The 27911-nt window shown below is 44.0% G+C and overlaps 2 protein-coding genes and 1 pseudogene across 27 annotated transcripts in view; 2 read left to right on the forward strand and 1 right to left on the reverse strand.

The window, feature by feature from the left end:
• The window catches only part of NUP42 (nucleoporin 42), a 1164542-nt gene that overhangs the window by 832965 nt on the left and 303666 nt on the right, over positions 1-27911 (forward strand). The gene's annotated exons all lie outside the window — the stretch shown is intronic.
• Positions 1-27911, reverse strand: part of TOMM7 (translocase of outer mitochondrial membrane 7) — a 540985-nt gene that overhangs the window by 44536 nt on the left and 468538 nt on the right. The window contains exon 1 of one of the 26 annotated variants that reach the window (XM_050783172.1): positions 26011-26014. The exons of 17 other annotated variants lie outside the window; for them this stretch is intronic. The gene's annotated coding sequence lies outside the window, so the exon portion shown is untranslated. Of the gene's footprint in view, positions 1-2392; positions 2397-6569; positions 6574-7238; positions 7244-8193; positions 8198-9292; positions 9298-11481; positions 11486-24429; positions 24434-26010; positions 26015-27911 lie in introns of those variants that run through there. 8 more of the 26 variants (XM_050783179.1, XM_050783177.1, XM_050783163.1 and 5 more) reach the window with 8 other exon arrangements.
• Positions 24147-25275, forward strand: LOC126950031 (60S ribosomal protein L12-like; annotated as a pseudogene).

The raw sequence follows: 27911 nt of genomic DNA on the forward strand, positions 1-27911 counted from the left end.
TAGCTGGGATTACAGGCGTGTGTCACCACACCCAGCTAATTTTGTATTTTTACACATTTTTGTTTGAGGTGGAGTCCCGCTGTTGCCCAGTCTGGAGTGCAGTGGCACAATCTCAGCTCACCGCAACCTCCACCTCCTGGGTTCAGACGATTCTCCCACCTCAGCCTCCCAGGTAGCTGGGATTACAGGCTAATTTTTGTGCAGATGGCCATGTTAGCCAAGCTGGTCTCGAACTCTTGACCTCAGGCAATCTGCCTGCCTCAGCCTCCCAAAGTGCTGGAATTATGGGGGTGAGCCACCATGCACACCCAGTATATTCTTAAATATTACTGTTGAGCCATATATACAACAGTGGTGGACTTTGAATGTCTGCACATCTGTAGTAAAATGCAATGCTACCTTCATTTTTTGTTGGTATGCTAAAGAAATTTTAAAGTATCTCACTTTTTAAAAAATTGGTTTGTGTATTTTATGTGTTTACACATTTTTCTATAGTACTGTAGATCATTTTAGTGATGAAATTTGATACTTTCGACAGAAAAACAGGTCAATGAGTTTTGGGATCAAAAAGGGGTTGATTACAAAAGGGCAGGAGGGAATTGTTAGAGTGATTCTGCAGTTCTGCATCTTGATAATGGTATGACTACGCATTTGTTGAACCTTAACAGGATGAATTTTACTGAATGTAAAATCATACTTCAATAAACATGACTTTAGCCCTCCTTGGCATTTCAATGGTGTTTCCAGTGAAATCTATGGCAAGATGGTTTGGGGTCACTATTTACATGAACTGCCAAGTTGGAAGAGCAAAAATACATCGAAATCACTCTTGGGACATAAGTCACAGAAGTGACTCATGCACACAATACCTGAGAAGCAGGACCAGACGGCAGTTGTGTATTGGCACGCTCATCAGTGCTGCAAGTTTCCCTTCTGGATAGCAACAACACTGATGTATCCACTTCACAGCAGCATTTTAAATCTCACCTGTGATGTGTCCATTGTAGTGGGCATGAGATAGCAGAAAGTGGGATATGGAAAATCTGTTGCCATGTGCCACTCCAAATACTACTGTGGCTTCCCTGCAGCATTGCTTTCCATATTGACTTTTCCATTTCAAGAAAGCTTAAGATGTCCTTAGCAAATACTGGCTAACCAAGAAATTTGAGAAATGAAAGGAGGCTGAGTATTGGTCTTGGGTTGAAACGGTTTGATGCTGCATAAGCCACATGGTTGACTGAAAAGCTGGCTAAAAAGAGCCAGTCTGCATTCCTTGTCCTCATTCCCTTGGAGTAATCAAGGGTGCTTCTTAAAAGGGATAGATTCAAGTATAGCTTGTGAGTCATTGTTCTTTTCTCTATTTGGTAGGTCTAACCACAGGGCCTGTTGAACCCTGCCCTGGTGACCAAGAGCATTTTCTGACATGAACAGAGTTGTGCCATCTTGCCCATATGAGCAAAGTTCTTCAGACGTCCCTTATGATTCTAGGTTTGATACCTTCCCTGCCACTCCCCCACTACCAAATCCCCTTACCCTATACCCTAGCAATGTAGAGTTGTCCAATATAGAACCTCGGTTAAACATAGCATCACCCAGGAAAATGGGATGAGTGGTTGCAGTCGTACCACAGTTCTGTAGTGCCTGCCTTAGTACATTGCATGTCTACGTGTTTAGCAGAGCTAAAAGCAGGAATGGACTATTGAACTACCATTCTTTTGTGCTCAAGTGCCATGAAGAGAAGCAAACCTGGAGTTGAATGAAATGTTTTCAAAGAGGGCTTCCAAGTGAGGAACTTGGGCATGTGAATCTTTAATTATGACTATAAAAGAAATTGTGATTGGAAACATAATGTTTATGCTAATGGTTATTTCACTGAAAATAGAAAGTCTTATTTAAGAACTGGTCACCAAACCTCCCCGGATAGTGATGTAAAACCCAGTGTAACAATTGTGGCATTGACATGTCAGTTCATGTAGATTGAGTCACAATTTGATTTCGAAAATGGCCATATCCCATTTTGTCTTACTCTGTGGTGTTCCTAAGCACTTGAATACAAATAGATTGTTTCCTTAAAGTAGCCAAATCTTTGTAGTTCAAGTGAATATTCCAGACTAAAATATGTGTCTTTTTGAAGGTCCTTAAGCCTTAGATATTTAATTGTGTAATTTGGCAAATATTTGCTGTTTTGTTGTGTCAAGTCCCATGATACAGACAGTTCTTACCTTTCTGGAGCTTTCACAGTGTGACTCATTTCAGTATGTAAGTCAGAGCCAGTTTTAATAGAATGTTCCTTGGTTGACTTCTGCTGTTGTAAGGAATCATTTCATTTCGTGTCTGGGTCAATATCTGAAAGATTAAATTATTAGGGCAAGCTGAAAAATCTAGCGCCCCCCCCCCAACATTCCCAAAATAATTTAGGGTGGTTTATAACAAATATCAAGCAACAATAATTAGAAGCAGATAAAAGCTCAGCAAGTAGAGGGCAAGAATAAAAAACTAAGCTGTTAGATCTCATGCTGTAGGCTGCAGCCAAGTTGACTCTGAGCTTCCTAAGAGCAAAGAGCCAGAACTGGCAAGTTAGTAATCAGGCAATTGCCATTATTTTCTAAGGGAGGAGGGGAGGGGTTATGTGCATTCCAAGCTCCTTAAAGCCGAGGAGGCGGCTTTCTTTCCTTCATGATCTCAAATACTGCACTCTGAAGGAAGGAATGGAACACAGAACATGTCTGCATAACTAAATGGGGATCTACCGAAAGTGGAGACTGCCTCTGGAGCAGGGAGGTGAGTTCACAGATCAGATTCTGTGAACAGATAGCCAGAGATGTGTTTGAAAGGCTTACTTTTATTTTGTAGTAGAAAAGATTGTCTTTCCAAAATTTACCTTGTATTCATAAACTGGAAAGTTCTGATGGCAATATTTTGTTATAAAATTGTCATTAATCACAATCCAGGATTATGCCACCATGACTAGAAGACCCCCTAATGGAGTTTATCTGCACTGCAAGGGGCCAGTTGTCTCGGAATCATCCTCTGTTGATATCTACATCTCCAGGACAGCTCCACACCAATCTGTTTCAAAGACAAAGACAAAATCCGGTCAAATCAGTGTGATGTATGTTTCCGGGAACAGAGCCGAATGTTGTAGCTGATGGAATGGAGTCTCATACCATTGATTTTTGCAGCTGGACAAGTGCCCTGCCCTGTTACTGCCACTCTTTAAGGCAGAATAGAGCACACTGTATAATTTATAGGCCTCTCAGTGAGAAATACATGGAACTATGGGAATCAGAATCTAAAACTGCAGTCCAATGGGGTAGCCACAATTCACATGTGCTACTGAGCACCCAAAATGTGGCTAGACCAAGTTGACATGTGCTGAAGGGTGAAAAACATCAGGAGTGTAAACTATCTCAATTTTACATTAATTACAAATTAAATGTTTTGAATATATTGAGTTAAATGAAATACATGTTTAAATGATACCTGATGTGTATTATATTTCTGTTGGACAGTACTGATCTAAAACAGTTGATTCACCATCCAGTAGATACAAAGGTATTGCTGTTTTACCATATATGACCTTCAGGGAAAAGAATAAAATTAGCACTTGAAAATGCAAAAGTTACAGGTAAGCAGCTATTTTTTGAAGGGCAGAAAGTGCAGTGGTAGTCAGCACTACTTAGATTTGACATAAATGCTACACTCAAGCTGCTAGGACTTCTGGAGACTTTAAATGAAAGACTTCAGAGCGTATTTAGCAAACACTCTGCTATGCCCACTCTGCAAGCATCTGTGTGTTCATTAAAATAATCAAGAGCAGGCCAGGTGCAGTGGTTCACACAGTGGCTCCCACCCAGCACTTTGGGAGGCCAAAGCGGGCAGATTGCTTGAACTCAGGAGTTTCAGACCAACCTGGGCAACATGGCAAGACCCCATCTCTAAATAAATGTAAATTTTTTTTTTTTTTTTTTTTTTTTTTTTTTTTTTTTTGAGATAGAGTCTTGCTCTGTCACCCAGGCTGGAGTGTAGTGTGGGTCTCAGCTCACTCCAACCTCCACCTCCTGGGTCCAAGCAATTTTTCTGGCTTCCGATAGCTGGGATTACAGATGTGCACCACCATGTCTGGCTAATTTTTGTACTTTTAGTAGAGACGGGGTTTCACCATGTTGGTCAGGCTGGTCTCAAACTCCTGACCTCAAGTGATCCACCCACCTTGGCCTCCCGAACTGCTGGGATTCCAGGTATGAACCACCATGCCTGACCCCAAATTTTTTTAGGTAAGAAAAAAATGAAGAGCAAAAGGATTCGGTATGCTACATTTCGTCAAAATGCAACTTCCTTAATGAAAAACCATATGAAGGATAGTTCTAGTTTCTTGATCCCTGATCTAGTTGTGTGTGTACTAAAGTGTCTTTCAGGGTTTTGGTTTTATTATTTTTATTTTTTCTTAATGGAAGGGGAGAGACTGTGGGAAGTGGCACCATAAATATTACCTTATATAAAGCACTCTTTTTAAAGATTACCTTATGTTAAGCAAAATGTTCCATAAAATTCTCCTTTTCCTGTCTTCACTTTGTGATCTAAAAAACAGGTCTGTGTAAATTCTCCTTTTGTAGTTTCCTTGCTACTAACAATGACATTTTGTCTTTTTGTGTTTAACAGTAATTGAATTATTCCCTTAGTTTTCACATTTCTCTTAAGTAGTTGTTCTTCTATGAGATTACTTGGACTCTGGAAGGGGAACATCATACACCAGGGCCTATTATGGGGAGGGGGGAGGGGGAGGGATTGCATTGGGAGTTATACCTGATGTAAATGATGAGTTGATGGGTGCTGACGAGTTGATGGGTGCAGCACACCAACATGGCACAAGTATACATATGTAAGAAACTTGCACGTTGTTTGCATGTACCCTAGAACTTAAAGTATAATTAAAAAAAAAAAAAGAGAGAGAAAGAAAAAGAAATGAAATAAACAGTGGTAAGGCAATAGGTTCAAAAGAGCATACTATGTTATAATCAGTCACAAAACATATTTTAAAAATCAGTATGATCTGTGGTGACTCAGCTAAAATTCACTGAAAGCAACTGAAAAGGAATAAAATTAGTTAAAACTGAAGAAATAGGCCGGGCGCGGTGGCTCAAGCCTGTAATCCCGGGAGGCCGAGACGGGTGGATCACGAGGTCAGGAGATCGAGACCATCCTGGCTAACACGGTGAAACCCCGTTTCTACTAAAAAATACAAAAAAAAAAACTAGCCGGGCGAGGTGGCGGGCGCCCATAGTCCCAGCTACTCGGGAGGCTGAGGCAGGAGAATGGCGTAAACCCGGGAGGCGGAGCTTGCAGTGAGCTCAGAAGATCCGGCCACTGCACTCCAGCCTGGGCGACAGAGCGAGACTCCGTCTCAAAAAAAAAAAAAAAAAAAAAAAAAACTGAAGAAATAAAGAGAAAAGAGACTGCATTTTAGGAAAGACCAAAAAAAAAAAGCAGTTGTTCTTAATAGTGACTGGGGCCGGGGGAAAAATATGTCCCCCTCAGGGTGGACAAACTGGGAAAAGAACCAAAATCCCACACCCAATGAATATTCTGACTAATTTTATTTATTTAATTATTTATCTAATTTTTTCAGAGATAAGATCTCACTCTGTTCCCCAGGCTGGAGTGCAGTGGCACCATCGTAGCTCACTGCAGCCTTAAACTTCTGAGCACAGGCAATCCTTTTGCTTCAGCCTCCTGAGTAGCTCAGACTACAGGCACGTGCCAACATGCCCAACTGATTTTTAAAAAATTTGTAGAGATGGGTTCTTGCTATGTTGTTCAGGCTTGTCTCAAACTCCTGGCCTAAAGTGAATTTCCGACCTGGGTCTACCAAAGTGTTAGGATTACAGGCGTGAGCATAGCACCCAGCCAATACTGACTAATTTTAAAACCTGAAGAACAATAAGAACCTGAAAACATTGAGTTATTATATTGGCAAAAGCAAAACAAGCCCCTTCAAGATGTCTGGGGTGGAATCTCTGACTTTGGCTAATGAGTATGCCAGGAGTCAGACCCCTTTCAAACTCTGGATAGCGCCACCACTCCCAAGATACATTTAATGCAGTTGATGCTTTTGGCAAAAGGCAATGACACAATTGCTCTCAAATGTAGCAAAGCACCAGGTAGACACACAGCAGCAACACAGGAAAATCACTGAAAACAGTATGAGATGGTGCCAGTGTTACCTGAGCTCTGAGAAGCCAGAGGTGCTGCCTACTTCTTAGGTTAAAGGCATCCAAATGCCTTTCATTGTCTTATTTGCATGGACATTTTTAATCTTATACTTTCTTGCATAAAAATAAAAAAAGTACATCTCATGCCCTATGGTTCCAAACAGTTTGGAGATGAGACCAGCATGCCAAACTGCTGGGGCTGTGGGGCCAGCATGATGAGGATGAAGTGGATGTGGTCTGATACGATCTGGTTCTGTGTCCCCACCTGAATCTCATCTTGAATTACAATCCGAATTGTAATCCCCATGTGTTGGAGGGGGGACCTTGTGGGAGGTGATTAGATCATGGGGGCAGTTTCCCCCATGCTGTTCTCATGATAGTGAGTTCTCACGAGACCTGATGGTTTTATAAGTGTCTGGCATTTCCCCTGCTGGCACTTATTCTCTCTTCTGCAGCCCTGTGAAGAGGTGCCTGCCACCATGATTGTAAGTTTCCTGAGGCTTCCCCAGCCATACAGAACTGGGAGTCTACTAAACCTCTTTTCTTTATAAATTACAGGTATGGCTTTCTTAGCGTGAGAATAGACTAATACAAGGTCCATAGATTGTTCAGGGAGCACTGCACACCATCCACAGCCCCTCACTCCACTTCTGAAACATTGTCCCAAAGAAGCTGAGTCACAGTGAGGGCAAAGGCCCAGAGGCCAGCAGGGCAGCAGTGTAGGCTACGAATGAATCTGAATAGAAATCAGAAGACCTTGGTGACAATTCTGGCTCTGGCATTGACTAGCCCTGTTGCTTTGGGCGCCTTTTTGTTGCTGTTTCCTCATCTGTGAAATACGAGTATTTCAGGTGCGATCTCATTGGAAGATTCTATGACAGTATTATTAAAATGTGTAGCCCTGTACCTGGACATCTGTACATGGTAGTAACTGTCATAATTTGTGACATTATATTTATCTTTTATGAATCACCATCACCATTATCTCAGATGCACTCTAACTTCATTTAGAGGTATTTATTTATGCCCCCACTTCATTACAAAAATGTTTAAGACATGTTTAAGACAAAGAGAAAAGATTGAGCTTCCAATCTGGTTCCAATTCTAGATGTTTCCTCTTCCTTTCCTGGTTTAGCAGAGGAAAAACTGGCCTCCTTTTTTCCCCATGCCCCCAACCCCCTTCAACCACATGAAGAGGTGCTATTTGATTAAACTTCAGAGGCAGGCTCCAAACCTACTGTGCAGGCATCAAATAGGACAGAAGTGAGCTGTGGCAATGACCAAGTCCTCACATGACAACATCTCCCCTGGGGCTCTCGTGCCTGCTCCCAAGGGACCCACTCCCAGCTTCTGCCTGCCTGATTGGTTTCTCAGCCAGCTGAGCTTCTAGATTCTCCCTGAGATCCACCTCCGGCCCTGCCAAGGCCTCCTGGTTTCCTCTGTCCTGATCCCTGCACTTAGCTCTGAAGAATAATTTGGAGATAATGTGCTGTGTCCTCCAGTGTCTGCCTTTGCAGAGTACCAGACAGTCCCTTTGTCCTCCCGGGCTGCTCCAGCCACCCTGCTGGGGCTACCATATGGAGGTCTAGATCAGGTCCCCCATACTTCATCCTCCTCAGCTGTCCTGACCACTCTGGCTGGCCTCCATGTCTCTCGGGGCTTGGCCTGCAAAGGACCTCGATTCACTCTGGACTCTGACCCAGAGTTCACCTGTAAAATTCCCACTTGATCTTAGCAAGCAGTGCTTACAAAGTTAGGAAGTATTTGTAAAATGCTGCCATGGTATAATGTGAAGCACTCAAAGAAGTCAGGGTTAATGATGCACTGAGAATTATTTCTAAACTGAGGGCATAAAGAGTTACAGTTCAATTTTAAAATGCAAAGTGACTCAATGCATCAAATCTTACTGTAGCCAAAGTACTGTAACTTAGTTTCCATCAGAATGGAAATAAGTAGTTACTGAGCAAGCAGCTAGATGAGCCCCCTGCTTGGTGATACACACTGAATACCAAGGTAGGCCTCAAGCCACCTCTCCCAGGGAGAGGATCCATCATCACAGCCACCAGGCCCAATAGTGTTAGCCATGCTAACAAATGAAATGATTCATCATTTACAGCACTGGTGCCTTTTTTTTTTTTTTTTGAGAAGGAGTTTTGCTCTTGTCGCCCAGACTGGAGTGCAATGGCGTGATCTTGGCTCACTGCAACCTCCACCTCCCAGGTTCAAACCATTCTCCTGCCTCAGCCTCCCGAGTAGCTACACTTACAGGTGCCACCACTATGCCTGGCTTTTTTTTGGGGGGGGGGGGGGGACAAAGTCTCGCTCTGTCAGGGTGCAGTGGCATTATCCTGGTGTATTTACAAACCTTGAGCTAGACACAGGGTGCTGATTGGTGTATTTACAATCCCTTAGCTAGACATAAAGGTTCTCCAAGTCCCAATAGATTCAGGAGCCCAGCTGCCTTCACCTAGTGGATCCGACACCGGGGCTGCAGGCAGAGCTGCCCTCCAGTCCCATGCTGTGCGCCCGCACTCCTTAGCCCTTGGGCAGTCGATGGCTGGGGCGCCACGGAGCAGGGAGCGGCGTCCCCATTCGGCGGCGGGGGAGCCCACGGCGGAGAGGAGGGCTGGGACATGGCGGGCTGCAGGTCCCGAACCCTGCCCCGCGGGGAGGCGGCTGAGGCCCGGCGAGAGAGCGGTGCATGGGGGTCAGCAGTGCTGGGAGACCCGGCGCAACCTCCGCAGCTGCTGGCCCGGGTGCTAAGCCCCTCACTGCCTTGGGCCGGCGGCGCCGGCTGGCTGCTCCGAGTGCTGGGCCCGCTGAGCCCGCGCCCGCCAGAACTGGCGCTAGACTGTGAGCGCTGCACGCAGCCCCGGTTGCCCTCCGCGCCTCTTCTTCCACACCTCCCGGCAAGCAGAGGGAGCCCGCTCCGGCCTAGGCCAGCCCAGAGAGGTGCTCCCACAGTGCAGTGGCGGGTTGAAGGGCTCCTCAAGCGCCGCCACAGTGGATGTCGAGGCCGAGGAGGCAGCGAGACTGAGGGATGTTAACACATTATCACCTCTCATTACTACCCACCCTGCACCCCAGACCTCACACAGCAACACTTGTGAAAGCCACCAAAATTGTAACAAAAATATGATGACAATGAGGACAAGTCTTTCCTCTGAGAAAGTTCTGTGCTAAACATGTTACCTATGGAAATTGTTTCAGTGTATCCTCTGATTTCCCTGATAAGTAACTACCATTATTATTCTTATCCCCATCTTATGGAAAAGGAAATAGTGACCTGGAGTTTCGGTAACTTGCCAACATCATCAGACAGTATGGCCCCGGGGCCTGAGCTTTATCCCTCATGAGTGTTGAGAGTGTACTGTGTTTCTGCTGGGCACTGTGCACATGCCTGTAGTCCCAGCCACCAGGGAGGCTGAGGTGGGAGGATTGCTTGAGCCCAGGAGTTTGAGAAGAGTCTGAGCAACACAGCAAGAAGCCATCTCAAAAAAAAAAAAAAAAAAAAAATTAATCCAAATATCTTGCAGAGTAAAACCATAAAACAAAAAATTAAAAGATTTCTATGACTCTGGAATCCTCATTCTGGATACAAAAAGAAAGATTACTTACTGCAATAGAGAAAACGCCAAGTGTCTCTTATACTGAATGTTTTTCCGGATCGCAGGCACTGCAGTGAGCTTTGGTGTTTTCCAAATGTGATCATTTCCTTTGTGTCAGTAAGCGCCAAATTATCCTAGTAAACGGGAGTTGCTAGTGGACTTTTATTTTTTCGTTTTGAACTAAATACTTTAATGTAATATAATGTGAATTGCACAAATTTTAAATGGCTAATCTGTTCTTCAGTTTTGTGCAATTAAAGACTAGAAGTGCAAGTCAAATACCCCAATAAAGGATAATCTACCCATCAGGTACCCAACTTAAAGTATTTTAGAGGCTAGATAATCTCTAGATGAAAGAATAGGTTTTTAAATCATTTGGAATTAGGAGCACAGTTTTTTTCTCATACATGCATATTCCATCAAAGGAAGGAGACTCCCAGGCTAGCTCATGGTTTTCTAACCTCATTAATTGAGGCTACAACATTCTTATTTCCTCTCTCCCAGTATTTCAAAGCTTCTGTAGACCAAGGGGTTCTGGGTCGCCACAGCAGAAGTCAGGAACACCTTCCCCAACCCCATGGTCCCACCCCACTGTGGCCTCAGAGATTAGAAGGTGCAGCTCTGAGTCCTAGGAGGGCAGGGACCTTGCTTCAACTCAGTGCCTGGGGTAGAGAATGTGGTGCATGGAAGAGGTGTGGGAAGGGCTGGTGAATGAGGGGGTTTTTGATCTACAACTTCCACCACTCACTGCCACAGTTTCCACTCTCCCCACCCTGTTTCTAGCCTGGGGGTGAGGAATCCCTGGCTCTGAGCTGTGGCCTCAGAGAGGGGCTTTGCAGGTGGTGACTTTGAATTGAGGAGGAAGGAAAAGGCTCAAAGAAATGATGTTTTCTTGGCAGAAACCTGATTGTGGGGATTCCATGTCAAACAGCATGGCCCAGTCTCTTCACAGGTTGGGAATCTGCAGGTCTAATCACTAGGGCCAGTGTGCTATTAAGTGGTTTCTATCACCATCACCATTGATCCCAAACATGTCACTTTTGGAGTTGGCAGGCATCACATGACCAACATTTTTTAAATATTTGTTTTTAATATACGCACTTGCAAAACCAGATATGTCCTTGCTGCCAAGTATGAACGACACATACTTGATGGCAGAGTTCAGACAACAAGTATTTGGAGCAGACCAGGAGCAAAGACAGGTACTTGGGGTAGGCGGTACAAGCTTTAACGCAAGGTAGGGTTAGGAGGTACAAGGTTTAAAATCCAGATAAGCTTTAAGTCAGTGCCTGTCCATCTCCCCTCAACCCATCCCCAGTCTCATCTGCTTTGTTGGACAATTCCTGTGTACACTGATGGCCTCCTAACCCAAGTACCTTGTAGACTCTCAAGGCTAGACACACTGTTCTTGGGGAAGAATTGCGCTACCCTCCCCCAGGCAGCTAAGGAAAGACTTGCCATTCCCCCCCGCAAGCTGCTCTCTTTCCTCTCTCCTTATCCCAGTTCTGCAGAAAAAGGACTCAGGTCAATATAGTTCTTTAATGTAGACATCATCTGTAGCATTTACATGCTTGACACCCAGGAAATAACTATTTTCACTTCCCCGCATCTCCCAGTGTTCACCTTTGCACCACTGCTTCTGGCTTGCCTGGAACAGTCTGCCCCGTCACCTGCCTAGCTTGCTCTTTAGGGATTTCTTAATTGTGCCTCTTTCTAGGAAGGCTTCCCTAACCCACAAGGCCACATTTGGTATCCCTCCCATGTGTCCCCAATGCTTTGCTCTTCCCTATCAAAGCTCCTGTCACTCTGTGTTGTTGACTGTTGTTAACTACTTACTTATTGGTCAGACTGTAAACTCCATAGCGCTAACACTCTGTGTGATCAAATAACTCTTGTATCCCCACTGTCTAACACAGTTCCGGTCACATAACAGGCTCTGCATGAATGAATGATGAAGACACAATAGTACAGTGGTGAGGCCATCAAATGCTTCTAAGATTGCACTTAGCAACATCGCAAGCTGCAGAATCCCTTGCCACATATGATCTGCTGTTCACCGATTCTTGCCAGGATCACAGCTGAGAAGAGGAAGATAATGGAGATGGAAGACTCAGAATGCTCAGGGTCCTGCTGGCCTTCAAACAGCAGGACTCTGAGTGTCCCAAGTCTTACCATGAGTTGCTAAAAGAGAACCAGACACATGTTTATCCCTTTGAAAGAAACGTGAACCAAGCCACTCCTCTGGACCGTTCTTCCATCCACTGGACCAACAACTCATGGTTTGAAGGATTTTTGCTTAATGGAAGTGACAAAGCAGCCAGATCAAAAGGATTTCCAGGAGCAAAGACAGAAAACATGCACAGCGTTAGACAACCTAAATGGAACTGGCTAGATATGACTCCAGTTGTGACTAAGCCATAGTGCCCCCTAAGTTGGGTGAAGAGAATGGTGCCCATCAGGCCAGAGAGAGTTGAAAGGGCCATGAGGATGCTAAGCAGGGAGTCTCCAACCTCTTGGGTGCAGGCATAGCCAGTGATGATACAGCCAGACCCCAGAACTGTCATGTAGAGGAAGACTAAGCCCAAGCCAGCTAAGAAGACCATCTGCCTGCAGTAGGCTTCCCATCCCTCATGGCACATGCAGAGAAGGTGAAAAGGAAAACCTGAGGTTGTGGTCTGTTCTTCAAGGTTAAACCTGTGTTCCTTTGGCTTTTCCAAAGTCCTGGGCTTGTAGATGAATCCACCATTGATTACCCAACAGTCCATTTCACCCAAAATAAAATCCAAACAAGCTTTAAGTCAGTGCCTGTTGATCTCCCCTCAACCCATCCCCAGTGTTATCTGCTTCTTTGTTGGACAATTCCTGTGTACACTGATGGCCTCCTACCCTAAGCACCTGTGTCTCTTTGCCTGAAGATCCCTCTCCAGCCACAGGAACATGAGGGGTGAGCTGTAAGTTGCCCTGAGAACAACTCTCAACCAAAAACAGACAAGAGTTGGTCGATAAACATCCTAGTTTCCTTGGGCCTTGGTGGGACAGTTCTGAGGTGTATCCTACACGGTTTCTCAAAAGGTCACCAAAAGGATTGAGCCCAGTGGCCATCAGCAGTAACCTATACATTAACACACCTTTTATTGGCTTTTCTCCCTTCTCAGTCTCACTTCCCATTCCCTCACCATGCTTCCTGGAATCACCTTCCAAATATTAATAGATTAATTTTCACCCCAAATCTTTGTCTCTGGGATTACTCTTGAGAGAACCCAAACTAACACACAGTCAAGCCAGGAAGATGGCACTGAAAGAAGGAGGAAGAGGAGGACACATTTTGTAGAAGACAAAATGCTACATGCTTGGAACTCAGTCATGAGCTCCAGGAAATAGTGATAGATATTTCCTTTAGTTATTTTTCTGAAGAAACAGACACTTATGTGAAAAAAGCTAAATACCTTTCAGTCTTCCAAGATAGAATAAACAACAATTATAAGCAGATTAAAAATATATAACCGCCGAGTGTGGTGACTCATGCCTGTAATCCCAGCACTTTGGGAGGCCGAGGCGGGTGGATCACAAGGTTAGGAGTTGGAGATCAGCCTGACCAACACGGTGAAACCACGTCTCTACTAAAAATACAAAAGTTACCAGGCATGGTGGCACATGCCTGTAATCCCAGCTACTCGGGAGGCTGAGGCAGGAGAATCACTTGAACCCAGGAGGCGGAGGTTGCAGTGAGCCGAGATCACGCCACTGTACTGCAGCCTGGGTGACAGAGCGAAACTCCGTCTCAAAACATATATATATATATATATATATATATATATATATATATATATATGTATATACGTATATTATATATATGTATATTATATATATGTATAATATATATACACACACACACATATACACACACACCATTGTGAGGGGTATTTAGTGCAAATTAAGACAAATCCTGCAAAGGACTAGAGGAACCAAATAGAACTGTGGAGGAAGGAGAAAGGGGCAGGTGGGCCAGATCCATTCTAGACCAAGAAGTGTGGGAAGGATTAAGCTCTTAATTGCAGAAATGAATGTATTGCCAGAACAATTTTTAAAAAGATCACAATGACAACAACAATGAAAAAAAAATAGCTAACATTGGCTTAAGTTTTACTATATGCCAGGGAGTAAAATTGGGCTTTACATAAACTATCTTATTTAATTGTCATAACATCTGTATGATATCACTTCCTTTGTGGTCCTTAATTTACAGATAGTAAGACAGAATGTGAATAAACTAACTTTGCATGGTCACACAGGTAATAGCCGCAGAGGGGAAGAATACAGCTTACTCTATCTATTCATCTATCTGCTTACATATCTATCTATTCATCCCTCATCTAAATATGTATCTCTGTTTATCTGTCTCTGCAAATACATATATTTTATTTGTGTAATGAGATCTGGTGGACTTTAACTGCAAAATAACTTGAGAGAAAAGAGAATGAATTATAAGAAGTACATAAAAAGAAACTGAGAGCAGAAGCAATTCCTGGACTGTGCTGTACCAGGCAGATGGGCAACACAGCCAGTATGCAGTGCTGGCTCTTTCTTTGGGAGATTGAGGTCATATCTACTGGCAAAGCCCCCTTTCTTTTATTCCCACCATACTGTTTGGGAATTTCTGATTTAAAAAAAAATACTGTTGATAACAGGAATGACCAATTCATCATATTGTCTTGACCAAAGAGCAGCCCATACTCTGACACAGTTGCCTCTCTAGTATCTTTGGGGAGGATGTTCGTAAGTGAGATTGGAGGAGTAATTGCCCCCAGGACTGTGGGACAGGTTGTGCACGTTGTATACTGCACAGTCCCATGGTGGTGTCAGTCTCTCTGAATGGAGTCCCCAGACAGGGCACAACCTGTGTATAAGGCAGCCCTGCCTGCCCCACCAATAAGATCAGCCCTATGAACTGCATGACCAATGGCACAGCTGGAGCCCTCTCATTTGTCACTGTTTCTAGGCACATTTGCAGATAAAATGTTGAGATTATGATCAGATTATGATCAGAACTTTCAAGAGTTCTGGAAAGAAGAGTTCTGGAAAAAAAACACTGACATAAAGGAGAGGAAAAGAACAGGAACTCCCTCTGAGTTTGCATTACCTTGAATGTTCACAGCCTCCTGTTGCCTTTCTAGGAAGTGCCCCTCTGTGTGTTGCTGGGGTTTTATAGCCAATCGGTGAACTAGCTGATAAACCCTGGACAGAAATAGAAACTACAAGAAGTGAAACAAAGTTCCATCCAAGAATGAAACAACAACTGATCACATGAGATGTATATGTCATCACTTGACCCACAGACAGGGGAGCAAATATATTGATGATCTGGTCCTTCTGCTGGACTGTTGCATTCATCCCTGTAAGTGAGAGGAAGGAAACATTGCAACTTAGTGGGTGAGTCCTTCCTTCTGGTGAATTTAACATCATGCATTTACTAGATTTGCTAGCCATGTAATTATGGTGAAAACAAGAAAGATCCCTTTGGATTTAACTATAGATTAGCCGTAGGATTTGCAACCAGGAAAAGACCTTCAAGATCAATTCTATTGGAACTTGGACAATTAACAGATAAATAAACTGAGAAACAGAGAGACTGTGTTACTTGTAGCTAATTATTTTAACTCCCATCTCAGCACTCTTTCCCAACACAACCCATTATCTTAACAACTATAGTAGTATTAACGCCATTATTATAACCAACATGTTTGTCAGGGGAGCAAGGTGACAAGAGGAGGGTAGAGGACAGAATTAGTTGAACACTTACTCTGTGCCAGGCAATAGTTCTAAGCTTTCTACATCTATTCATCTTAATCCTCGCAACAACTCTTACAGGTCAATAGTGTTTCCTTTTTACAAGTTAGGAAACTGGGGCACAGAGAGGTGATTTTACTTGTTCAAAGTCACAGAGAGGGCACATGGCTGAGCTGAGAATCCAACCCAAGCAGTGTGACTATGAAGCTTATTAGCTTCACTATTCCATCATCATCGAAGGATATATTTACAATATTATTTTTTTAATTGTAATAAATTCTGTGCTTTATCTTTTTTTTTTTAATTTAATTAACAAAGAATAGGAAGACTTTCTTCACCCAGAGACAGAGGACACCATGTTACTTGGCTTTTATCCACATAGCTGTTTTATTTTAGGTGCTGTTATTTAAGCCAGAGTACATCCAAATAAGTGTAGTTTAAAAGAAAACATGATTATAAAGGGTTCCTAGTCTTTGCAAGGCATGATTTCTATAGACTCCTCTTTAATAGCTTCCTTTATCTTGGCCATCCATGATCACACACCTTTTCTAGCAGAGTACCACCCACACAAATAGAGAGTAGGATGAGATCTTCAGCTTTAAGTTGGCAATGTGTATATATCTCAATGTGAATGATCCAAGTTTTGCAAATGGGAGAAAAAGCAAAAATGCCAGATTCTTTCGTTTAGCTCCATTATTAAAAAAAAATATTTTTTTACCTTTATTATCAATGACAATTCACAGTTACACTTGAAGATTTTTTTTTTTTTTTTGAAAGTGGAAGCTTATCACTGGCCCGAATTAAGAAATATATATATGTGCAATGGTGCGATCTTGGCTCACCACAACCTCTACCTCCCAGGTTCAAGCAATTCTCCTACCTCAGCCTCCCGAGTAGCTGGGATAACAGGCATGTGCCACCACACCTGGCTAATTTTGTATTCTTAGTAGAAATGGGGTTTCTGCATGTGGTCAGGCTATTCTCAAACTCCTGACCTCAGATGATCCACCTGCCTCAGCCTCCCAAAGTGCTCGGATTACAGATGTGAGCCACCACACATGGCCTTCTTTTTTCTTTTGTAGAGACAGTGTATCCCTATGTTGCCAGGCTGGCCTTGAACTCCTGGCCTCAAGCCATCCTCCCACCTTGGCCTCCCAAAATTCCAGGATTACAGCCATGAACCACCAAGCCTGGCCAATAAATCTTTTAATTTACTTATTTTCTAGGCCTAAAATTGCCAAGGTACCTCTGTGATACATTTTGAGAGCCTTCTCTCCTAAAAATACAGCCTATATATTATTTTTCTTTTTCTTTTTTTTTTTTTTTTTTTGAGACAGTCTTGCTCTGTTGGCCAGGCTGGAGTGCAGTGGCGCGATCTCGGCTCACTGCAACCTCCACCTCCTGAGTTCAAGCAATTCTCTTGCCTCAGCCTCCCACGTGGCTGGGACTACAGGTGCGTGCCCACGCCCCATTAATTTTTGTATTTTTAGTAGAGACAGGGTTTCACCATGTTGGCCAGGATGATCTTGATCTCCTGATCTCATGGTCTGCCCGTCTTGGCCTCCCAAAGCGTTGGGATTAGAGGCGTGAGCCACCGCGCCCAGCCTATATATTCTTTAGATAATACAGTACCAATCATTTCTTAGGTGACTCCTACATGCAGATATAGTGTTAAGTGCTTTCCAGATCCTGTATCTCTTAGAATCCTTCCCACAGCTGAGCTCTGTGTGTGTGTGTGTGTGTGTGTGTGTGTGTGTGTATGTGACTTTATTTCCCTCATTCTACAGTTGAGGAAAATCACGTAACTTGCCCTGGAGTATGCATCTAGTAAGAGGCACAGCTGGTTTTAGCTGAATTCAAACTCAAACCCAGGTCTCGTTGACTCCAAATAACATGTTCTTAAAGCCTGTTGTCAGCCTCTCTCAGAGCCCTGATTGCCTTGTCAGCTCTCTACTTCTCAGCTGATCAGAGGATCAGTACCCAGGGTGGTACCACTCACCAACCAGCCGGCCTCTGTTGTCACCCGTCAGCTCACGATCCAGTCCCTCTGAATGGTGATGGTCAGTGCCATGCCAGCCAGGTTTGCCAAGGCCACTAGGGTGGTCACCAGTGCACAGTAGGCCACCTACTGAAGGAGGGGAAAGGAAGTTTGGAACCTGAGAATAGATTTTCCCGCCCCACTGCAGTGCATACAGTTATTTATCTGACAGCTCAAGGAACATCTAAATGAACACAAAGACCTTAGAGAGAAAAAGATTCAATGTAGGTTTGGAGCCCAGTGCTATTGTGTTAATGCTAAGCATTTTCTTCCTCCCACCCCATCAGAGCCAGAGCCGACGCTAATTTGTACCTTGCAGACACAGATTCTGCTGTTCTATTGCCTTCATGTCAGTGGGATTTCAGCTCAGACTCACAAATTAGGGGAGAGGAGGACACTGAGGAAAGATTAGCCTGATCCAAAATCAGTGAGCAGGGCCACAAAGAAAACATTAACTGGTGGACATTCAGGGTGTCTGTGACACAGGGACACGGGAGACACTCACAGTGAGCCAGCCATCCCAGATTTGTTCCATCTGCCTCTTGAAGGGGAGCACAAGCATCAGGACAGCGCAACAGGTGGTGACGGAGGCGTTCTGCGTGAAGAGCGAGGCATAAGCAACTGTGAATGGAAACACCCAGCCCAATCTTTACTCTCGGTTTTAACAGGCAGCTCACAGCTATATCATCATTTAATGCAGAGCAGGCTGGGTGCGGTGGCTCACAACTGTAATCCCAGCACTTTGGGAGGCCAAGGCGGGCCGATCACTTGAGGTCAGGAGTTCCAGACAAGCCTGGCCAACATGGCGAAACCCTGTCTCTCCTAAAAATACAAAAATTAGCCAGGCGCGGTGGCACACACCTGTAATTCCAGCTACTCGTGAGGCTGAAGCACAAGAATCACTCGAACCTGGAAAGTAGAGGTTGCAGTGAGCCAAGATCGTGCCACTGCACTCCAGCCTGGGCGACAGATCGAGACCCTGTCTCAAAAAAATAAAATAGAATAAAAAAAATGCAGAGTAGTTGCATTTGACCAAATCCCTGTGCAACCAGGGTTAGCATTTCCATCGGTGATCACAGGCTTAAGAGGCAAAGAGCAGACTCTTGAACTCACTAAAGACAAAGCCTTTGCAACCAAAAGAGAAAAAAGCTGGACTTCGCAAGTGAATGAAAACATATTTGAGAGACGGATTCTCAAATATATGAAAAGCTGGATTCTAGGTAAGTCAAGAAACTTAAAATGTTCTAGTGCTACATTACATTCTTCTGGATTTAATTTGTAACCGAAGGTACCAATTTAGCCTAAAGACCAGCACACCAGATTTTCAATCAGCTAGTCTTTTCAATGGTATGGCTTCAGAGAAGCCTACATTTATATAGCCTACATTCTTATTGGACAAAGAAGCTTAAAGAGACAGTATGGCCAAAAGCTAAAAGTAGATCTACATTTAAACAAATAAGTCTCCAGATATTAATGAATAGTTTAGACAGATCACCCAGTACCAAAAAAAAAATCATTTACACAAATAAATTGCTTCTAATAAAAACAACACAAGCATATTATGCATAAGTAATGCCAAAATATTAGAAAGAAAGCATTTTTCAGGAATTTGTATTAAAAACCTATACTTAGCAAAAATCTAAAACATCTTACATGTAGAATCAGAGAATGATGACACAAAGCTGTATAACTTTGTCCAGAGTTTTTAACTTATGCTCTTTTGCTATTCAGTTCATAGCAATTTATGAATTTTATTTCACTAAATAAACCAAAAAAGCCAGTGAAGTCATAATGTACCACATAAATATGTATGTCACAGGTAAGAGTATTACCTTTATTTCTTGGTTTCTTTTCAATCCAATCACCAATTAAGACCCCAAATATTAATACATATCCAGCCACCACTAAGCCAAACACTGCTGATAAAAGCAGATTATGTCCATATAATTCTATCAGGAAGATAGACATGGCAAAGTTCCACATTTGGTCTCCCTGCAAAGTAGTAGTGCAGGCAAAGCATGTTTTCATCATTGACCTAAAAGATGGATCCAAGTTAAAATCCACAAAGATGCATTTATCCCCAGGGACATGTAATATGCAGGATTACAAGACAGAATGTAAAATTACACTTTTATGCAGTACATCTATAACTTTATTTTTATGCAATATAGTTATAAATTTTAAAAGCTAGAGAGAATATATGTTAAAATCTTAAAAGCTCCAAAGAGTCAACAAGCTAATGAAAAAATATCAGACAAACACTTGGAAGAACATGAGACCTCCAAGAACAAAGCCCACAGTGCCCTGAGGACATCTGCTGATTCTGAAGCAACAGCTGTGAAATACAACAGCAGGTTCGTTGTCCTCAGAAAGACAGACTATGGAAGTCCATGCTACCAAAGATGGGGACTAAGATAAACCAGTTCCCATTTTAAGCTGAGATCCCATGTAATTACATCTTAAATGTAAGTAAGGGTAAACCTGAAGTAAACTGATGCTCACGTGGACTTGTAGTCCAGTTCTACCTCATCCGAATGGGCAGGGAATCTCAAACCTTGAACATGGATTAAAGTGTTACAAAATGACTAGTGTCCACTATGCATCTGGTGGGAGCTAGTTAAAATTATCTCTAAAGGAAGATGCCACCATCTTAGGCTTCAAAGTATTCCTACAATAATAATAATAAAATAAAAATTTTATAAAATAATATACAAATTATTATCATTATTATGTTGAGACTGGATCTCACTCTGTCTCCCAGGCTGAGTGCAACGGTGCAATCATAGCTCACTGCAGCCTCAACTTCCCAGGCTCAAGACATCCTCCCACCTCAGCCTCCCAAGTAGCCGGGACTACAGGCACGCACCATGATGCCTAGCTAGTTTTTTTTTTTTTTTTTTAATTTGTAAAGATTGGGTCTCACTATGTTGCCCAGGGTGGTCTCCTGGGCTCAAGCAATACTCCCACCTCAGCCTCCCAAAGTGTTGGGATTACAAGTGTGAGCAACCACACTCAGCCTTTATAATTATTTATTACATTTATTCCAACACATATGTTTTTATGTGCCTGCCTTTTTTTTTTTTAAGATGGAGTACTCTGTTGCCCAGGCTGGAGGGCAATGGCACGATCTCAGCTTGCTGCAACCTCCACCTCCTGGGTTCAAATGATTCTCCTGCCTCAGATTCCTGAATAACTGGGATTACAGGCATGTGCCACCATGCCCAGCTAATTTTTGTATTTTTAATACAGATGGGGTTGGCCAGGTGTGCTGGCTTACACCTGTAGTCCCAGCACTTTGAGAGGCTGAGGCAGGCGGATCATGAGGTCAGGACACCGAGGCCATCCTGGCTAATACGGTGAAACCCGTCTCTACTAAAAATGTAAAACATTAGCCAGCTTTGTTGGCACGCACCTATAGTCCCAGCTATTCCGGAGGCTGAGGCAGGAAAATTGCTTGAGGCAGAGGTTGCAGTGAGCTGAGATAGTGCCACTGCACTCTAACCTGGGTAACAGAGCGAGACTCCATCTCAAACAAAAAAAAAAGAAAAAATAGAGACGGGGTTTCACCATGTTGGCCAGGCTGGTCTTGAACTCCTGACCTCAAGTGATCCGCCCACCTTGGCCTCCCAAAGTGCTGGGATTACAGGAATGAGCCACCAGACCCAGCCATCTTCCTCTATTTGTTCTATATTTGATAATTCACACATATTTTTAAAAAATACACATTTTTGCATCTAATATTTTGAGACATCCTAATGTCCTTAATATTGCAGTTCTCTTAACCATCCAAAGACAAAACATTAATTTCATTTTGATTCCTCTCTTACCCATATTCATAAGGCACAACTTACAAAATTAAAAAACTTGGACTCATGAGGTAGATCAAAGTTGCTCCTAAAACACATGTATTTAAACCATAAGCATTGTTAAATAATAAATATATATACATATTTATTTGGAGCAAATTTTGCCAGCTAACCAGAAAGACTAAAATGCTGTTTAGCATGAATTTGCTTTTAGAGAGTACACCAGTGCTGGATAAAAATACAAGCACAAAGTTAGGGGATACTCAGGGATTTTGTTTTCTTTTGACAAAGTTGTCTTCATTCATTTGTCACTGAGGGACCGCTGGGGAAATATCCATCTCTTTCCCTTTCCTTAAGTCTAGAAATAGAGAAATAAGGCATTTCTGTCGACATATGTGCCATAAGGGAAGTAGCCCAGAATGCAATGGAAGAATATAGAAATGGCAGGAAGTTGCCCCAGGGCAAAATCTGAGGACCAAGAAGGAACTGAACTAGCAAGTGAGGATCAGGGGTGGAAACAACTCTCCAGGTTGGGAGAACAGTGGGTACAGAGGCCTGTTGAAAAAAGAAAGGATAACTGCAGACAAAATCCAGAGGTTGGGGTGTAAGGTGCAAAAGTCGGAGAGGGATAAGAAAGGGAAGGGATGAAGCAAGTCTGAAGAGAGACTCCCCTTTACCTGGGAGGAGCAGGAAGGAGCGGTGGATCACCAAAGCTGCCGTGCCCTGATATGATTTGGCTGTGTCCCCATCCGAATCTCGAATTGTATCTCCCAGAATTTCCACGTGTTGTGGTAGGGACCCAGGGGGAGGTAATTGAATCATGGAGGGGCCAGTCTTTCCCATGCTATTCTCATGGTAGTGAATAAGTCTCACAAGATCTCATGGGTTTATTAGGGGTTTCTGCTTTTGCTTCTTCCTCATTTTTCTCTTGCTGCCACCATGTAAGACGTGCCTTTCACCTCCCACCGTGATTCTGAGGCCTCCCCAGTCATGTGGAACAGTAAGTCCAATTAAACCTCTTTTTCTTCCCAGTCTCAGGTATGTCTTTATTAGCAGTGTGAAAACGGACTAATACAGTCTTGTGTGGATTCCCAGCTGCAGGGGGCCTCCTCTCCAACCTTTCAACACACCCACCCCGCACCTTCCCCACAGAGCTGGGGGCCAGGGCCTGTCTCAGCTACTCGCCAGGACTCCTTTCCTGCTTCCTCTTGCCCATCCGGACCATCACTCCTTATTTTCACTTTTCTGATGCCCATCAGAATGGGGGTCAGAAATGCGGTTCTGATTTAGATCTTTAGTGCCACAGGAAACGCAGTCATCAGTGCAGAGTGAGTGTGGCAAAGTTTTCAGGAGAGAAAAGAAGTCATTTAGGAGAGTGGATCAGACCCCCATCTGGCCAGGCACTGGCATCCCAGTCTTCCTGGTTATGCCCTACAATCTCACATGTGTCTTCCTGGTTTTAGAGAGCCCTGTTGAAAGCCCTCTTTATGGCACTCACTACCTTCTACCCTACCTCATCGCTACATCCTCTATGGAGGCTACCACTGATTCAGATCCATGATTGCAATCCTCATTGGAATAGCCCTACTATAGTGGCAGGGATTCCATGTCTGCTCCTTCCTTCCTTCCTCCCCTCGTCCCTTCCTTCCTCCCCTCCTCCTTTCCTTTCTTTCTTTCCTTTCCCTTCTTTTTTCCTTCCTTCCCTCTTCCTTCCTCCCATCCTTCCTTCCTACCTGCCCTCTTGTATGTATTCATGTATTCAGGTATTTTGCCAGGCACCGGGGATAAAGTGGTAAGAAAGTTGGAGAGGGTTCTTACACTTACAGCCCAGGGATAACAGACAATAGACCATGAAATACAACCCAGTGTGATGAGTTTCAACTTAGACAGGGTGAGGTGCCACCCCATCACCCCAGAAGCTAGTCATGGAGAAACCATGGCAGGTCACTCAAAAGGCCCTCTGGAACCTGAAGGTTGGCATATGGCACTGAGGAAGGACATCAACACTGGACACGTCAACCGCTGACACAGGAGCATTACCTAGCCACCCACCCCAACACTGAAACAAGTGCCTGGGGTCATTCACACCCGCAGAGGTCACCAACACTGTGGCCTCTCCCCAAGTGCACCCTGTGTGCTTCAGCACTTCAGCCATCCCTGAGGCATCAGGGTTTTGCTCTCACTCCACATCCCAGCACTGGACAAATCCTCCAGTGACAGAAACTGCATTAAAGTGCTGGAACCACAGTCTGTTCAAGCCAACGCCACTGGCCCATCGCTGGTGGAAAGAGCTTCTTGGGAGCTAGCCTGCCACATCAGGAATTCTCTGGAATGTGTCAGTATCTTCCATCTCACCCAGCCTTGGGAGAGGGTCTGGCCAGGAGAAGATCTCCCCTCACTGACTAGTCTCCCTTCAAAGTCTCAGCACCAAGTTGGTCTTTGGGCTGGGCTGCCATTGGACAGCATTTCTCTTGTCCATTGACATTCCCACTTCCCTAAAATACCTCTCTTCTCTCCTAAAAACTTTCCCACACTCACTCTGCACTGATGACTGTGTTTCCTGTATCACTAACGATCTAAAAACTATAGGAGAGGACTTCCTTGAGTTCTCATCCCCACACCTGCTCCTCTGCCTGCACCCAGGCCCTGGGCTCTGCCTCCCCTCCTGTCTCCAGGCTCCTGGCACATGCCAGTTCCTCCCCATATCTCTCTTCCCTCCAGTCTTTCTTCTCCTCTGCTCGTGTGTCCTCAAACTTTCTCTTTACTAGGTCTTACAAACAAGTTATTAATCCAAGCATCTCTTCAAAAAACAGCAACAAGGCTTTCGGCTTTCAGCTGGGAGGAGGCCAAGGTGCAACTTTCTTCGGTCATCCTGAATCTAGCCGCCTCTGCCATGCTGCCAAAGTTTTACCCCAACGAGATCAAAGTCATATACCTGAGGTGCACCGGGGGTGAAGTGGGTGCCACGTCTGTGTTGGCCCCCAAGATCGGCCCCCCTGGGTCTGTTTCCAAAAAAGGTTGGTGATAACATTGCTAAAGCAACCAGTGACTGAAAGGATCTGAGGATTACAGTGAAACTGACCATTCAGAACAGACAGGCCCAGATTGAGGTGGTGCCTTCTCCCTCTGCCCTGATCATCAAAGCCCTCAAGGAACCGCCAAGAGACAGAAACAGAAAAATATTAAACACGGTGGAAATGTCACTTTTGATGAGATCGTCAACATTGCTCGACACATGTGGCACTGATCTTTAGCCAGAGAACTCTCTGGAATCATTAAAGAGATACTGGGGACTCTCGAGTCTGTGGGCTGCAATGTTGATGGCCGCCACCCTCATGACATCATAGGTGACATCAACGGTGGTGCTGTGGAATGCCCAACTAGTTAAGACGCACAATGGAAAATATTTCAATAAGGATCATTTGAAAAACAAAAAAACAAAAACAGCAACAACAACTTTCTCTTGGTCTTGCTGTTCTTCTCTTGGCTACTACACCAGCTCTCTACTCACCTTTATATCTTGAAAGGATCATTTGTTCTTGCTTCAATTCTCCCTTGAACCCACTGTGAACAACTTTCACCCCCATCTCTCAACATATCTACTCCTCACAAGGTCATCAATTACCCACCACGGGGTTCAATCCAGCTGTCAGTTCTGAGTGCTCATGTCTGCATGGGACACCTTGCTCCCTTCCTCCTTTGTGAACCCTGCCTCACTAGGCTTCATGCACCCCCTTCTCCTGGCTTTTCTAACACTGGCTGCTCCTTCTATTGCCTCCTTTACCAACCTCCTATCTGGTCTTGGACCCCCTCCTCTCCCCTCTCCTCCCCTTCCCTTTCTGGATAGCATCTCACTCTGGTTGCTGAGGCTGAGGTACAGTGGTGCAATCTCAGCTCACTGCAGCCTTGAGCTCCCGGGCTCAGGTGATTCTCCCACCTCAACCTCCTGAGTAGCTCGGATTACAGGCACGCACTGCCATGTCTGGCTATTTTTTTATTTTTATTTTTATTTTTAGTAGAGACAGGGTTTCACCATGTTGCCCAGGTTGGTCTCAAGCTCCTGGACTCAAGCAATCCACCTGCCTCGGCCTCCCGGAGTGCTGGGATTACAGGCATGAGCCCAACCACGTCTTCTATTTTCTATTTAAACCCACTCCTTTAAGGATATCACCAGCCTCATGATTTAAAATACCACAAGGCTGACAAGTCCCAAATTTCTAAGTCCAGCAACCACCACTTGCTGAACATCCATGGGATGCTGAGCAGGCATATCACATTTAACATGTCCAAAAAGGAACTCCTGATCTTATTCTATTCAAACTGGTTCCACCCCCAGTCTTCCCCATCTTAGTGAGTGAAAACTCCATCCTTCCTATTGCTCAGACCAGAAAACCTTCGTCTGTTCTCTCTTTTAAACCCTACACCCCAGACAGGCATCATGTTGCCTGAGCCTTCAAAAGAATAACCTGAATCTGATTACTTTTCACCACCACCACCACTGCTACCAGCCTAGACACTGTCACCTCTTTCCAGGGTTATTGCAATATCCCCTCACTTATCCCCTACCTCTGCCTTGGCCCACTTTAAATCTATCCTCATCATAGCAGCCAGAGGGGTTCTATTAAAATCTAAGTCAGATCATGAAACTCCTCTGCACAAAACCTCTAATGGTTCTCATCTCACTTAGGGTAGAATACAAAGTCCTTACAAAGGCCCACAAGGGCCTCAGGATCTGTTCCCTCCATTCACTTCTCTGACCTCCTCTTTTACTACTCTACCCCATCCACTATGCTCCAGCCACATGGACTTCACTCCCATCTCCTGAACCTCTGCATTTGCCATTCCCTCTGTCTGGAATACTCTTCCTCTAGACAGGCTCATGAGTCAGCCCATCAGCCCATCAACCCCATCAACTCCATTGGGTCTTTATTTAAAAGTTATATTGCAGTAGGACCTTCACTACCCACCCCACCTAAATATTGCACCCTTTATAAAAGCACTGACCAACAGAACTTTCTGCATGATGAAACTTTATCTTCACTGTCCAATAGGATGGCCACTATGAGGCTTTTGAGCACTGGAAATGTGGCTTGTATCACATGGAAGCAGAATTTTTAACTTTAATTTAAATATCATCAGCCACACAAGGCTAGTGGCTACTGTGTTGTAAGCACAGTATCTTTACACTCCTTTATCTCCTTTTGCTGCTTTCTGTTTCTGCTTACTATTTACCACTAACATACTACATAATTTACTTATAATTTATGTGTAGATCTTGTTTATAATTTGTTTTCCTCATTAGAATGTAAGTGGAAAAAACAAGTTATAACTACAAGGAGAATGAGAGGCAGGGATCTTTGTCTGTTTTGTTCACTACTATATTCCTGGTACCTAGAACAGTTTCTGGCACATAGTACACACTAAACAAAATCTTTGTTAAGTGAAGGAAATGCAGTAGGAAACTCTACAAATTGCACCCAGGTGTTGCTCTGCTCTCTGTCTATGTCTACTCTCTGCTAATTTGCCAGACATTGATCTAACTTTCATCTCCTGACCTGGATGTTCATACGTACCTCTGGCCCTTCTCCTTCTGAATGGTTTCTTCCTTCCAAAACCAGTATCTAGTTTCCCAATGGTGTACCCACTACCTTCACCTCAACCCACCAGTCTATAGCCTCTTGGTCCTTTCTGCCAGCTTTGGCTCTGTTGAGCTTCTCTTCAACTAGGCTTACCTGAGACAACAAATGACCAAGAGCCATGGGGTAGCCCAAGAGTGCTGTCAGCCTATACTTCTCTTTGCTAAGACTCCAGAAAACAACACAGCACTTCACAGCATCTGTTGGCAGTGAACCAGAGTTAGAAGGTGGACCTCAGTCATCCACACCACATGCTAAATCATCACCAAATGGCCTGAAGGTGAGGGACTTCTGCACACTCAGAGACCTTCTGGGCATAGGTCATGCCTTCTATGCCTTTCCAGGACACATGACTGTGGCCCCCAGTGATGGTTAGGTGGCTATGACTGAGCTAAGACTCTATAATGAGTGTCTTGCTTCCTTTCTAAAAGAAACCCTACCCTTGGGCCAAGGGATAGGGAAGGGAACAGAAGGGAATTCTAGTTGTGACTGTTCTTTGTTTTAACCAATAAATGGGTTTCCATTTTAAGAGCCCAGATGTCAAGAGTATCTTATTATAGTGGCCTCACACAGGCTGGGAATGAAGTAGAAATTAGAATGGTTGTTGAAAACTTTCCGTTTTCTTCTTCTTTATTAAGTCTGATGACTCAGACTTGATCTAGGGCTTTTTGTAACAGCTGGGCATATCCTCTTACATAAATGAGAGAAGATGTAACCACCTATTATAATGCCTTGCATATAAGGGACACTCAACAAATGGTAGCTAATAATATGATGAGTAGAAATATATATTGGGTTCTGCCTCACAATGTCTATCACAATGA

This window comes from Macaca thibetana, chromosome 3 (genome assembly GCF_024542745.1).
Source record: "Macaca thibetana thibetana isolate TM-01 chromosome 3, ASM2454274v1, whole genome shotgun sequence".
NCBI classification, from domain to species: Eukaryota; Metazoa; Chordata; class Mammalia; order Primates; family Cercopithecidae; genus Macaca; species Macaca thibetana.